The sequence below is a fragment of the Triticum aestivum genome, chromosome 5A, assembly GCF_018294505.1.
Source record: "Triticum aestivum cultivar Chinese Spring chromosome 5A, IWGSC CS RefSeq v2.1, whole genome shotgun sequence".
NCBI classification, from domain to species: domain Eukaryota; kingdom Viridiplantae; phylum Streptophyta; class Magnoliopsida; order Poales; family Poaceae; genus Triticum; species Triticum aestivum.
Genome location: NC_057806.1, coordinates 586,352,944 through 586,362,106, shown reverse-complemented (window position 1 = coordinate 586,362,106; position 9,163 = coordinate 586,352,944). Strand labels below are relative to the sequence as shown.

Sequence of the window (9,163 nt, the reverse complement as noted above, 5' to 3'; positions counted from 1 at the left end):
CAAAATGAATTATCATAGTTAAAAAAGCAACTTGAGTCACTTAGTTCATAAAATTGTTAACGAAGATTTTATTTTCAGTTTGTGATGTTGTTAAGTAGCTATGTGAGATGTGCTTCAAATTTGGGATACGATAAGCGGTTATTTCATCATGATGATCTTGCTAAAAAAATTGATGTGTCAATGCTTAATGTGAGGTGATGACCTAAAATGCGATATGATAAGTGCTTCCAAATTTGACAGTTGACAAAATATGATTTTTCTTTATAGTTTAAAGTGTCAATGCTTAATGTGATGTGATGACCTAATTTTTTTCACTCGGTGTAAATAACAGGATTTGTGGTGTTCCATCTTCGTGGAGTGATCGTCGACGTTGGAGGTGTTGGTCCACGATCGTCCCTCTCCTTTGATCGACTACATCGGAGGGTGAGCAACAATTCCATGACCTCGTCCACTTTTTTTCCATGTCACTAGATTGAATTTTCACATCAAGTCGCGTAACCTAGGTCTCCCGTCCGAAAGGGTTGCAATGATAAATATGCATTCAATTGCATATTTATCACCGCAGCTCTTTCGGATTGTCCAGCGCTTTCCACGGACAGCCCGAGGATGTGTAGATTGGGTACGTTGTTCATGCTCTACCCCGTTCCGAGACAGGATTTCGGCGGCGCCTCCCTGTTGTTCTCCGGATGCACATTCTCTCGGCATTTTGCCGAGACGTGTATTTGGAGAACAGCGGGGAGGTGCTGCCGAAATTTTGTCTCGGAATGGGGTAGAGCATGGACCGTACTCAATCTACACATTCTCGGGTGGGATTAGGACCCATCTTTACCTATTAGAGATGTAGGTGGATTAAATGTCAACCTTGTAAAAAAATAAAATATTGATGTGGGTAATTTAAATGAATCCTTAATTTTGTTGTGTGGGTTCCAATAAAGCAGAGATGGCAGATAATCAGTGGATGTATAGTGGGTTTTTTCGTCGGAATCAAGTAACAACAGAGTGGGTCGAGAAAACTGATGTGTTTTTGAAAGAGATATTCCGTAGTCCAATGAGGATGGTGCCAGAATGCCCGTGTGCCAGATGTAAGAGACGTATCCGCAGAGATAAGAGTGCGATGACTAAGCACCTTCGCACGCATGGATTTATGCCCAACTTTAATATGCCGATAAACTTTGCCCAGCGGGACCGTGGTAGAGAGGATGTGATACGACAACGCATCGCTGGTTATGAGGACGATGGGGTTAGAGACATGCTAGATGATGTCTTTGCTGCACAGCCGACACCTCCGTCACATTCAGCGAATGAACCGGAGGAGCCGGAGGAAACCGCAAAGGCCTTCCTGGAAATCTTGGCCTCGTCAAAGAAACCTCTCTATGAGGGTGCCAAGCTGTCTGTGCTGGATGCCATCTCGCAACTGGTGGAAGTGAAGGCTGAGTACGGTTGTAGCCGAGGTTGCTTCGAAGCATTTCTGGGAGTATGGGCTAACAGCCTGCCCGAGGGCCATGAATTGCCGAAAACCCTGTACGGTACGAAGAAAATCATGAAGGCGCTCTCCATGGACTATGAGAAAATACATGTTTGTCCAAAGAATTGCCTTTTGTTTAGGCATGAGTATGTTGGAAATATGCCCTAGAGGCAATAATAAAAGCATTATTATTATATTTCTTTGTTCATGATAATTGTCTTTATTCATGCTATAATTGTGTTATCCGGAAATCGTAATACATGTGTGAATAACAGACACCGACATGTCCCTTGTGAGCCTCTAGTTGACTAGCTCGTTGATCAACAGATAGTCATGGTTTCCTGACTATGGACACTGGATGTCATTGATAACGAGATCACATCATTGGGAGAATGATGTGATGGACAAGACCCAATCCTAAACATAGCACAAGATCGTATAGTTCGTTTGCTAGAGTTTTCCAATGTCAAGTATCTTTTCCTTAGACCATGAGATCATGTAACTCCCGGATACCGTAGGAGTGCTTTGGGTATGCCAAACGTCACAACGTAACTGGGTGACTATAAAGGTAGACTACGGGTATCTCCGAAAGTGTCTGTTGGGTGACATGGATCAAGACTGGGATTTGTCACTCCGTATGACGGAGAGGTATCACTGGGCCCACTCGGTAATGCATCATCATAATGAGCTCAGAGTGACCAAGTGTCTGGTCACGGGATCATGCATTACGGTACGAGTAAAGTGACTTGCCGGTAACGAGATTGAACGAGGTATTGGGATACCGACGATCGAATCTCGGGCAAGTAACATATCGATAGACAAAGGGAATAGCGTACGGGATTGATTGAATCCTCGACATCGTGGTTCATCCGATGAGATCATCGTGGAGCATGTGGGAGCCAACATGGGTATCCAGATCCCGCTGTTGGTTATTGACCGGATAGTCGTCTCGGTCATGTCTGCTTGTCTCCCGAACCCGTAGGGTCTACACACTTAAGGTTCGGTGACGCTAGGGTTATGAAGATATGTATATGCAGAAACCCGAATGTTGTTCGGAGTCCCGGATGAGATCCCGGACGTCACGAGGAGTTCCGGAATGGTCCGGAGGTAAAGAATTATATATAGGAAGTGCTATTTCGGGCATCGGGACAAGTTTCGGGGTTATCGGTATTGTACCGGGACCACCGGAAGGGTCCCGGGGGTCCACCGGGTGGGGCCACCTGTCCCGGGGGGCCACATGGGCTGTAGGGGGTGCGCCTTGGCCTAGATGGGCCAAGGGCACCAGCCCCTATAGGCCCATGCGCCTAGGGTTTCCACCATGGAAGAGTCCATGTGGTGGAAGGCACCCCTAGGTGCCTTGGGGGGGAGGGAAACCTCCCCTTGGCCGCCGCCCCCCCTGGCACCCCTATATATAGTGGGGGGGAGAGGAGGGTTTTTACACCAGCCCCTGGCGCCTCCACCTCCCCCTGTTACGTCTCTCCCTCGTAGTCTCGGCGAAGCCCTGCTGCTGTGACGCCCTGCATCCACCACCACACCGTCGTGCTACTGGATCTTCATCAACCTCTCCTTCCCCCTTGCTGGATCAAGAAGGAGGAGACGTCTCCCGTCTCGTACGTGTGTTGAACGCGGAGGTGCCGTCCGTTCGGCGCTGGTCATCGGTGATTTGGATCACGTCGAGTACGACTACATCATCACCGTTCTTTTGAACGCTTCCGTGCGCGATCTACAAAGGTATGTAGATGCATCTAATCACTCGTTGCTAGATGAACTCCTAGATGATCTTGGTGAAATGAGTAGGAAAATTTTTGTTTTCTGCAACGTTCCCCAACAGAGTATGCGGATGACAACTACTGTAGGAAGTGCGGTTCCTCTCGGTATATTGAGGTGGTCGATAAGCATGGTCAGAAGCGGCAGCTAAAAATCCCTGTGAAGGTTCTTCGGTATCTTGATTTTATAAAAAGACTGCAGCGCCTTTTCATCACCGAGGAGTCTGCCAAAATGATGAAGTGGCACAAGGAAGGGAAAAGGTACAATCCAAAAAAAATTGTACATACATCAGAAGGTGAAGCATGGAAGTCATTCGATATAAAGTACCCGGAGGAAGCAGCCGAGGCTGGGAATGTCAGAATTGCTATAACAGGTGATGGGTTCAATCCATATGGTATGTCGTCTAATCCATACAGCTGCTGGCCCATATTTGTTATTCCGCTCAATCTCCCTCCCGGCGCCATAATGCAACGCAAGACCATGTTCCTGTCGCTTATAATTCCGGGGCCTGAATATCCAGGGAAGAATTTGAGTGTGTTTATGCAGCCGTTGGTGGATGATTTGCACCATTCTTGGTACTTCCCGAGGTTGACATACGACCGGCATCTGCAGAAAAATTCCTTGATGAAAGTTTGGCTACAGTATTGCATGCATAACTTTCCCGGCTATGCCCTGTTCTGCGGATGGTGTACAAGTGGAAAGATGCCTTGCCCAGTGTGCATGCAGGCCTTGATTTTCATTTGGCTGAAGAAGGGTGGCAAGTATGTTGCCTTTGACCAGCATCGACAATTCCTCCCTCCAGACCATCCTGATAGGGAAGACAAGAAGAACTTCACAAAAGGCAAAGTTGTTCATGAAGTAAACGAGATTCCAACGTTTTCTGGTGCGGATGTGCTTGCTCAGCTCAAAGCTCTTAAGCCTGCCGGTGAAGGGAAAGGCAAATGCAAAGGCAAAGGCAAAGGCATCGGTAAGGGAAAAAATGTTTTGAAGGATATGGTGAGACGCACAACTGGACTCACATTACCCCCTTCACGCAGCTTCCCTATTTTAAGGACCTCAAACTTCCATACAACATCGACGTGATGCACACCGAAAAGAATGTCGCAGAGTCCCTTTTTAACACGATCCTCAACATTCCTGATAAGACAAAGGATAATGTTAATGCTAGAGTCGATCAACAGAATATTTGTGATAGACCACGTCTTCACATGCAACCTCCCACAGGCAGTCGAAAATCTTGGTTCAAGCCAGATGCTGACTTTGTACTTAAAAAGGATCATAAGATGGAGGTATTCAAGTGGCTGAAACACGTCGTGAAGTTCACTGATGGTTATGCGTCGAATATAAGTAAGGGGGTCAATCTTTCAACGGGCAGAGTGACCGGGCTGAAGAGTCATGACTATCATGTATGGATTGAGCGGATTATGCCGGTGATGGTTCGGGGCTATGTTCCCGAGCGTGTCTGGCGTGTGCTTGCGGAGTTAAGCCATTTCTTCCGAACGCTTTGTGCTAAAGAAGTATGTCCTGAGAAGATAAAAGAAATGCATAAGAAGGCGCCGGAGTTGATATGCAAGCTAGAGAAGATCTTCCCGCCAGGCTTCTTTACTCCGATGACACATCTCATTTTGCACCTTGCGAACGAGGTATTGTTGGGGGGCCCTGTGCAGTATCGTTGGCAGTATGGCCCTGAGAGACAGAACAAGCATCTTAGACAGAAATGTGGAAACAAAGCTAAGATTGAAGCTTCCATAGCTGAGGCAGTTATCCTAGAGGAGGTGGCAGACCTCAGGACAACCTACTATCCGGACCATGTTCCCACGTTGCACAATAAGGTGTCTCGATACAATACAGAAGAACCCAAATATAAACCCAAGTTGCCTCTATTCACTGGGCAAGGTGGCAGGGCTGGATGCTCGACATCTTATGTCATGCCACGAGATGAGTGGGAGGATGTCATGTTCTATATCTTGCACAACATCAAAGAAGTTGAGGATGAGTGGATGAGGTAATACCTTTGCACCATTCTTTTAGTCAATTCGTTATGTTCACTTTGCCTAGTTCTTATACCGCTTTTCTTATTGTAGTCGATTCGTTGAGGAAGAATGGACAGGAATGCTGCCTCCTACTGAAGCGGAGGCACTTGCTCTTCTCCGAAAGGGTGCTGATGGAAGGAAAAATTTCGTTGCGTGGTTCATGGAGAAAGTAATATTTCACACTTCCCTATTACCCATTTCACACTTCCAATTAAACTCATGCACCCTATAATTTCAATTAAACTTGTAGGGAAATGATCCGAACGAATCAATGGATGAAGAATTGAGATGGGTTTCCATGGGTTTTGACCCTACCGTCATGACATGCCAAAAGTATGATGTGAATGGGTATCGCTTCCATACAGAGGAGCACCAGAACAGTCGGCCTGATCCCAAAACCATAAATACCGGAGTCTTCACCGAAGGAGATAATAATGTAGATTACTACGGAAGGGTAGGAAAAATATACGAGCTTACATTCAAATGTGGCCGTAAACACCTAAGTCTCACTGTGTTCAAATGCCGATGGTTCGACCCCAAAAAGGGTCTGAGACATACACCTTCTGTTGGTTTAGTTGAAGTTAAACTATCAACCATCTATGCCGGAGCTGATCTCTTTATCGCCGCTACCCAGGCCACACAAGTATATTATCTGCCTTACCCATGCCAGAAAGAGTACCTAAAGGGTTGGGAAGTTGTGTTCAAGGTGTCGCCACATGGTAAGCTACCAGACCCGAACGATGATGATTACTACAACATAAACCCCATGACATACGAGGGAGTGTTTTTTCAAGAGGAACATGATGACGTGGTCCGAAACAAGGAGGATGATGACTTGGGTTATGTTGACCTGGACCCAAACGACAACGGCGCCCGGATTGATGGTGAGGCAGTTGTGAATCAAAGAGACATAATTATGCTTGAAAAGTTAAATGAAGACGCTGACGCTAACGATGAGGAAGAGCCTCCACCTCCGTCAGACAACGAAGAAGATATGCGGGATAGTGATGATGAGACCGGTCGACAAATAGATTACAATAGTGATGATTCATATGGGTTCTAGAAAATGTATGTTCTTTTAATAATGTTCTCTTCCGTTATTAATGTCTTTCCTGTATGCTTGTTTTTTTATATCCTTACTAATTGTTTATTCTCTTCTCAATGCAGGTTTGCTAATCATGGGCAAGTCTAGCGGTGCCAGTTTCCTCAGTAAACTCAAAGGAGGACTTACTCGGAGTGGACGAGCCCACAAGGTTCCCTCCCGACTACGCGAGGATGGCACCTCACAGGGAGGTGGAGGGGTCGGGGGAGGAGACCCTAGAGGAGGAGGGGGTGGGGGGAGAGCCCCTAGAGGACGAGGAGGTGGGGGAGAGGCAACCGGGCCAAAAAACTCCGGTCCGTGTCCGAAATAGGAGGGTCTTCTTCGATGCCCTCCTATGCTGATGCAGCTTCTGAGTCTGAGGAGGAGGAGTATATTCCTGATGTCGAGGAGGAGGAGGCCGAGGAGGAGGAGGCCGAGGAGGGCGAGGAGGGTGGAGGGGAGGTTGACCCCGAGTTGTGGGGTGACTTGCCACCGGGTGCTCCGCAGGGGTGGCTGCGTGGTAATGCCGGAGTACCTACACCACCTTCTATCGAGGCGCACAAGTGGCTCATTGAACCTGCGGGGACAGAGTAAGTGCATCTCAATCATACTTTCAACACATGACAACATTTTTTATTGTACACATGGCAACCCTTTGATTCTTTTGCAGTAACTGGATCCTTCACGGAAAGGGCCGTAAACCGAACGGCCTTCTCACTGTCCTGTTGAAGCAGTTTTGGCCTGGCCTATTCTGCCCGCGGCCAGACAGGGACCCACAGCTGCGTGTTTTGGCCACAAGTTGGGCCCACTACGAGGCTTGCAGCAACGCGGAGTACGGGACGGCCGCTAAGGCCGTGATCACCAAATTTTGGGTAAGTTCCCTTTTGAATCACTTGTCTTTAGTTTCGTTCATAGTTTATCATTAAATCACTCAAATCATGCCTTGTTTCCTTCTGGTTTATGCATGATTGCAGCAACTCTATAGAGTTCTTGATGAGCACAAGGCCAGAGCCGACATGGTCTTACTTGCGTCTGCAAAGAAGAAAGCTCGTCAGTTGCAGTACGAGGTGCGTTGGGTTGCCGTCTCACAGTACTACCACATCTACCTGCAACAAAAGATGACCAAAACTCAAGCACAGAGGCAAAAAATTACCATGAGCAGGGAGCAGTTCATGATGGTAACTATTACTGACTTTTCATTGTTTCAAGGAGTCAACTATACGTTTCGTGCTCACATGTCATGCTTCCAAAATTTGCATAGGTTGTTCCTCGTTGGTGCTATGGAAGGCATGATGGATGGGCGTGTTTGGTGGATAGGTGGGTCGGTGACGATCCAGAGTTTGTTGCCAAGAGCATCAAGGCCCGGGCTAACCGTGGAAAAGACGGGACACACGGCCAAGGAAACAGGAACCACTGGGGCTTCAAGGCCATGAACGTATATCTATATGAAAGATGCATTTTGGTTCTTCTTTACCGTCATGTTCTTATGTATGGCTAACTTCTGTTTGACGTTGAAGGAGGACAAGTTGCAGAGGCCGCTCTCAGACATGGAGTCGTGGAAGCTGGCCCGCGAGCGGAGTGATCGCAAGGAGGGCGAGAGCCAGTACTACGGCAACACCGAGAAACACCTGCAGTCTTACACTCAGAACTATCAGAAGTTGCATCCGGATGTTCCCGTTCCTGAGGTCGCCCAGTCTCAGATCGACGACACGGCGGTGGTGGCCATCCAGGGTAAGTCCCATGGCCGGTATCCGTGTTTCGATGGCTTGGTCACTCCGTCGATCTCGTACACACGGCTTCGAGCTACCAACCCGAGCCCGTTAGAGAGTACGGGGCGTTCGCAGCCTCCCTTAGTCCGCCAACGTGTTGTAAGTACTTCCCCTTATCTTCTTTGTCTCTATCTTTCTTAGTTTATTTTCATCACTGCCCACTTAGAAACAACCTCAATTTTGTAGGCATATCAGACCTTTCTCGAGCATAGGCATATTGAGGTGAGGGAGTACTTGCAACGAGTGAAGGCAAATGATGATTACAGCCGTCAAGTGATGGCGGTTAGTTTTGCCCTCTTAAACCAAGCTCAAATTTGCACTTTCATTCCTTCTAACTTTGTTGATCACGGCTTGTTTCTAAGTGGACTTGTTTAACTAACATCCAGGCTATGTTGGCGTCTTGGACTAACCGCACGGAGCCACCACAAGTTGGACCCCCACCACCACCTGCGGGAGACGCCCCACACATTCCCACGTTCGAGGAATGGCTGGCACTAGGCCGTGATACTCCGGTTAGTAAATTTTCCTAACTAATGACAAACTAGTTCTCGTTCATTCAACACTATCATGTCATATTTACCGTTAGAATCTTCTTTCAAACACGTAGGGGACCGATGGCTTGACTCCTGCTACGTCGACCCCAGTCACTCCGATCTGGCAGAGTGATGGTGGTCGCGGTGGCGGTTTTGGCGGAGGAGGACTTGGCGGTGGCGGTTTTGGCGGAGGTGGACTTGGTGGTGGTTTTGGCGGAGGTGGACTCGGTGGTGGTGGTGGTTTTGGAGGAGGTGGACTCGGTGGTGCTTGATGTCGATGATGATTCCGTGTATGCGGCCGTTGTGCCATGTCTTTCATGTTTCAACTTTTATGATGTTTCATGTCTTGCACTACTCTTATGTTCGTGGACTTTTGCCGGTGATGATCTTTAGATGATGAACTTGACTATGTTTAAATGATGTTGATGAACTGTCATATTTCATATTATTCTGTTTTAAAATGTTGTCAAATGAATTGAAAAAGAGAAAACAGGAAATAAAAAAAACTATGCCTA

At 47.4% G+C, this 9,163-nt stretch overlaps 1 long non-coding RNA gene across 1 annotated transcript; it reads left to right on the top strand.

The window, feature by feature from the left end:
* Positions 1-7,127: 7,127 nt before the first annotated feature.
* LOC123107827 (uncharacterized) lies at positions 7,128-8,628 on the top strand. Its single transcript, XR_006451767.1, has 5 exons — positions 7,128-7,218; positions 7,321-7,524; positions 7,608-8,214; positions 8,302-8,397; positions 8,502-8,628. It is a non-coding gene; the product is annotated as an uncharacterized lncRNA (long non-coding RNA).
* The last annotated feature ends 535 nt before the right edge of the window (positions 8,629-9,163 follow it).